The sequence below is a fragment of the Oncorhynchus masou genome, unplaced genomic scaffold (assembly GCF_036934945.1).
Source record: "Oncorhynchus masou masou isolate Uvic2021 unplaced genomic scaffold, UVic_Omas_1.1 unplaced_scaffold_13480, whole genome shotgun sequence".
Classification (NCBI taxonomy): Eukaryota; Metazoa; Chordata; class Actinopteri; order Salmoniformes; family Salmonidae; genus Oncorhynchus; species Oncorhynchus masou.
The window spans coordinates 1-5,454 of record NW_027003371.1 but is presented as its reverse complement, the minus strand read 5'-3'; the positions used below and the strand labels follow the sequence as shown (position 1 = coordinate 5,454).

Genomic DNA, 5,454 nt, shown 5'->3' with positions numbered 1-5,454 from the left:
TTCAAAGCTCAGTTGTCCTGAGTCTGCACAACTCTGCGTGGACCTAGGATTCCAGAGACGCTCAAGTGTTTTAGTACTATATCTCTTGACACAATGATGAAAATAATCATGGCCTCTAAACCTTCAAGCTGCTTACTGGACCCTATTCCAACTAAACTACTGAAAGAGCTGCTTCCTGTGCTTGGGCCTCTCCCATGTTGAACATAATAAACGGCTCTCTATCCACCGGATGTGTACCAAACTCTACTAAAAGTGGCAGGTAATAAAAGCCTCTCTCTTGAAAAAAGCCAAACCTTGACCCAGAAAATATATAAAAACTATCGGCCTATATCGAATCTTCCATTCCTCTCAAAAATCTTAGAAAAGGCTGTTGCCCAGCAACTCACTGCCTTCCTGAAGACAAACAATGTATATGAAATGCTTCAGTCTGGTTTTAGACCCCATCATAGCACTGAGACGGCACTTGTGAAAAATGACATTTTAATGGCATCGGACCGAGGCTCTGCATCTGTCCTCGTGCTCCTAGACCTTAGTGCTGCTTTTGATACCATCGATCACCACATTCTTTTGGAGAGATTGGAAACCCAAATTGGTCTACACGGACAAGTTCTGGCCTGGTTTAGATCTTATCTGTCGGAAAGATATCAGTTTGTCTCTGTGGATGTGTCGGTCCTCTGGACAAATCAACTGTAAATTTCGGTGTTCCTCAAGGTTCCGTTTTTTAGGACCGCTGTTGTTTTCACTATATATTTTACCTCTTGGGATGTTATTCAAAAACACAATGTTAACTCTCACTGCTATGCGGATGATACACAGCTGTACATTTCAATGAAACATGGTGAAGCCCCAAAATTGCCCTCGCTAGAAGCATGTGTTTCAGACATAAGGAAGTGGATGGCAGCAAACTTTCTACTTTTAAACTCGGATAAAACAGAGATGCTTGTTCTAGGTCCCAAGAAACAAAGAGATCTTCTGTTGAATCTGACAATTAATCTTAATGGTTGTACAGTCATCTCAAATAAAACTGTGAAGGACCTCGGCGTTACTCTGGACCCTGATCTCTCTTTTGAAGAACATATCAAGACCATTTCAAGGACAGCTTTTTTCCATCTACGTAACATTGCAAAAATCAGAAACTTTCTGTCCAAAAATGATGCAGAAAAATTAATCCATGCTTTTGTCACTTCTAGGTTAGACTACTGCAATGCTCTACTTTCCGGCTACCCGGATAAAGCACTAAATAAACTTCAGTTAGTGCTAAATACGGCTGCTAGAATCCTGACTAGAACCAAAAATTTGATCATATTACTCCAGTGCTAGCCTCCCTACACTGGCTTCCTGTCAAAGCAAGGGCTGATTTCAAGGTTTTACTGCTAACCTACAAAGCATTGCATGGGCTTGCTCCTACCTATCTCTCTGATTTGGTCCTGCCGTACATACCTACACGTACGCTACGGTCACAAGACGCAGGCCTCCTAATTGTCCCTAGAATTTCTAAGCAAACAGCTGGAGGCAGGGCTTTCTCCTATAGAGCTCCATTTTTATGGAACGGTCTGCCTACCCATGTCAGAGACGCAAACTCGGTCTCAACCTTTAAGTCTTTACTGAAGACTCATCTCTTCAGTGGGTCATATGATTGAGTGTAGTCTGGCCCAGGAGTGGGAAGGTGAACGGAAAGGCTCTGGAGCAACGAACCACCCTTGCTGTCTCTGCCTGGCCGGTTCCCCTCTTTCCACTGGGATTCTCTGCCTCTAACCCTATTACAGGGGCTGAGTCACTGGCTTGCTGGGGCTCTCTCATGCCGTCCCTGAGGGGGTGCGTCACCTGAGTGGGTTGATTCACTGATGTGGTCATCCTGTCTGGGTTGGCGCCCCCCTTGGGTTGTGCCGTGGCGGAGATCTTTGCGGGCTATACTCAGCTTTGTCTCAGGATGGTAAGTTGGTGGTTGAAGATATCCCTCCAGTGGTGTGGGGGCTGTGCTTTGGCATAGTGGGTGGGGTTATATCCTTCCTGTTTGGCCCTGTCCGGGGTGTCCTCGGGTGGGGCCACAGTGTCTCCTGACCCCTCCTGTCTCAGCCTTCAGTATTTATGCTGCAGTAGTTTATGTGTCGGGGGCTGGGGTCAGTTTGTTATATCTGGAGTACTTCTCCTGTCCAATTCGGTGTCCTGTGTGAATCTAAGTGTGCGTTCTCTAATTCTCTCCTTCTCTCTCTCGGAGGACCTGAGCCCTAGGACCATGCCCCAGGACTACCTGACATGATGACTCCTTGCTGTCCCCAGTCCACCTGGCCGTGCTGCTGCTCCAGTTTCAACTGAACCGCGGCCCTAGGACCATGCCCCAGGACTACTTGACATGATGACTCCTTGCTGTCCCCAGTCCACCTGGCCGTGCTGCTGCTCCAGTTTCAACTGTTCTGCCTTATTATTATTCGACCATGCTGGTCATTTATGAACATTTGAACATCTTGGCCATGTTCTGTTATAATCTCTACCCGGCACAGCCAGAAGAGGACTGGCCACCCCACATAGCCTGGTTCCTCTCTAGGTTTCTTCCTAGGTTTTGGCTTTTCTAGGGAGTTTTTCCTAGCCACCGTGCTTCTACACCTGCATTGCTTGCTGTTTGGGGTTTTAGGCTGGGTTTCTGTACAGCACTTTGAGATATCAGCTGATGTACGAAGGGCTATATAAATAAATTTGATTTGATTTGATTTGATTTGGTGAGACTGACTGACTGACTGACTGACTGACTGACTGACTGACTGACTGACTGACAGACTGACAGACTGACTGAGGGTTAGTACAGGAGAGAGGAGGAGGAGACTAACCTGTTACTGGGACAACAGAGACTGGTGAGACTGACTGACTGACTGACTGACTGACTGACTGAGGGTTAGTACCGGAGGGAGAAGGAGGAGGCTGACCTATTACTGGAACAACAGAGACTGGTGAGACTGACTGACTGACTGACTGACTGACTGACTGACTGAGGGTTAGTACAGGAGAGAGGAGGAGGAGACTAACCTGTTACTGGGACAACAGAGACTGGTGAGACTGACTGACTGACTGACTGACTGACTGACTGACTGACTGACTGACTGACTGAGGGTTAGTACAGGAGAGATGAAGAGGAGACTAACCTGTTACTGGGACAACAGAGACTGGTAAAACATGATGTGTGGATTAACCCTCTCCCTCTCCTCAGTATACAGACTCAGACAGTGGAGACGACTCTGATAAGAGATCCTGTGAAGAGAGCTGGAGACTGATATCTTCACTCAGAGAGAAACTACCTGCTAACAAGGTATACACACACATAGTTATATAACTACAGTACCAGTCAAAAGTTTGGACACACCTACTCATTCAAGGGTTTTTCTTGACTATTATTGTAGAATAATAGTGAAGACAACAAAATTATGAAATAACACATATGGAATCATGTAGTAACCAAAAAAGTGTTAAATAAATCAAAATATATTTTAGATTATTTGAGATTCTTTAAAATAGTCAACCTTTGCCTTGATGACTGAGTTACACACTCTTGGCATTTTCTCAACCAGCTTCTTGAGGTAGTCACCTGGAATGCATTTCAATTAACAGGTGTGCCTTGTTAAAAGTTCATTTGTGGATTTTTTTCCCTTCTGAATGTGTTTGAGCCAATCAGTTGTGTTGTGACAAGGTAGGGTGGTATACAGAAGATAGCCTTATTTGGTAAAAGACCAAGTCCATATTATGTCAAGAACAGCTCAAATAAGCAAAGAAAACAGCAGTCCATCATTACTAAGACATGAACGTCAGTCAATACGGAAGATTTCAGAACTTTGAAAGCTTCTTCAAGTGCAGTCACAAAAACCATCATGCGCTATGATGAAACTGGCTCTCATGAGGACCACCACAGGAAAGGAAGACCCAGGTTACCTCTGCTGCAGAGAATAAGTTCATTAGAGTAAAATGCATCTCAGATTGCAGCCCAAGTAAATTCTCCACAGAGTTCAAGTAACAGATACATCTCAACATCAACTGTTCAGAGGAGAAAGAGTGAATCAGGCCTTCATGTTCAAATTGCTGCAAAGAAACCACCACTAAAGGACACCAAGATGAGACTTGCTTGGGCCAAGAAACACTAGCAATGGACATTAGACCTGTGAAACTCTGTCCTTTGGTCCAAATTTGAGATTTTTGGTTCCAACCGCAATGTCTTTGTGAGACGCAGAGTAGGTGAATGGATGTTCTCCGCATGTGTGGTTCCCACCGTGAAGCATGGAGGAGGAGGTGTGATGGTGTGGGGGTGCTTTGCTGGTGACACTGTCTGTGATTTCTTTAGAATTCAAGGCACACTTAACCAGCATGACTACCACAGCATTCTGCAGTGATACACCATCCCATCTGGTTTGCACTTAGTCCCACTATCATTTGTTTTTTAACAAGACAATGACCCAACTCACCTCCAAGCTGTGTAAGGGATTTATGACCAAGAAGGAGAGTGATGGAGTGCTGCATCAGATGACCTGGCCTCCATGATCACCCGACCTCAACCCAATTGAGATGGTTTGGGATGAGTCGGGCCGCAGAGTGAAGGAAAAGCAGCCAACAAGTGCTCAGCATATGTGGGAACTCCTTCAAGACTGTTGGAAAAGCATTCCAGGTGAAGCTGGTTGAGAGAATGCCAAGAGTTTGCAAAGCTGTCATCAAGGCAAAGGGTAGCTACTTTGAAGAATCTCAAATATAGAATACATTTTGATTTAACACTTTTTGGTTACTACATGACTCCATATGTGTTATTTCATAGTTTTGATACCTTCACTATTATTCTACAGTGTAGAAAATAGTAAAAATAAAGAAAAACCCTTGAATGAGTAGGTGTGTTTAAACTTTTGAATGGTACTGTATATGTATATGTTGTAATTCTATAGGTCCAGTCGATAGTAAAGCGTTGTGGCCTGCCCAGTAGTGGTAAACGTCGGGAGCCACTCAGGGTCTATCAGATCCCTCAGCGTCGCCGAATCAGCAAAGACCCCAAACGGGTTACCATCAGAGACCTGAGGATGCAGGCGGTCAAAGAGATCTGCTACGAGGTACAGTATTGTTACCACGCCAAATACAACACCCCACTGGCTCTGTCCCAGTCACCTTACTGTCAAGAGATCTACTACAAGGTTTTTAAAATGTTTTATTTCATCTTTATTTAACTAGGCAAGTCAGTTAAGAACAAATTCTTATTTACAATGACGGCCTACACCGCCAAACCAAAACGACGCTGGGCCAGTTGTGCCTCATTCTTCTGAATACCTAACCCTGGGATAGAGGTTTATTTTTCAGCGAGACAATTCCACACATTTTAATGCAAAAGATGCACCATCATCTAAAAGGTGTTGAGTTCCTGAGTGGTCTAGTCTTAGTCATGATTTACATCTGAATCTAGTCCTGATGAGTCCTGGGGTGGATAGATACATA

The 5,454-nt window shown here is 44.6% G+C and overlaps 1 long non-coding RNA gene across 1 annotated transcript; it reads left to right on the top strand.

Annotated features, from left to right (window-relative positions):
* The first annotated feature begins 2,471 nt into the window (after nucleotides 1–2,471).
* On the top strand, nucleotides 2,472–5,190 carry LOC135530458 (uncharacterized). Its single transcript, XR_010453852.1, has 3 exons — nucleotides 2,472–2,945; nucleotides 3,203–3,301; nucleotides 4,914–5,190. It is a non-coding gene; the product is annotated as an uncharacterized LOC135530458 (long non-coding RNA).
* The last annotated feature ends 264 nt before the right edge of the window (nucleotides 5,191–5,454 follow it).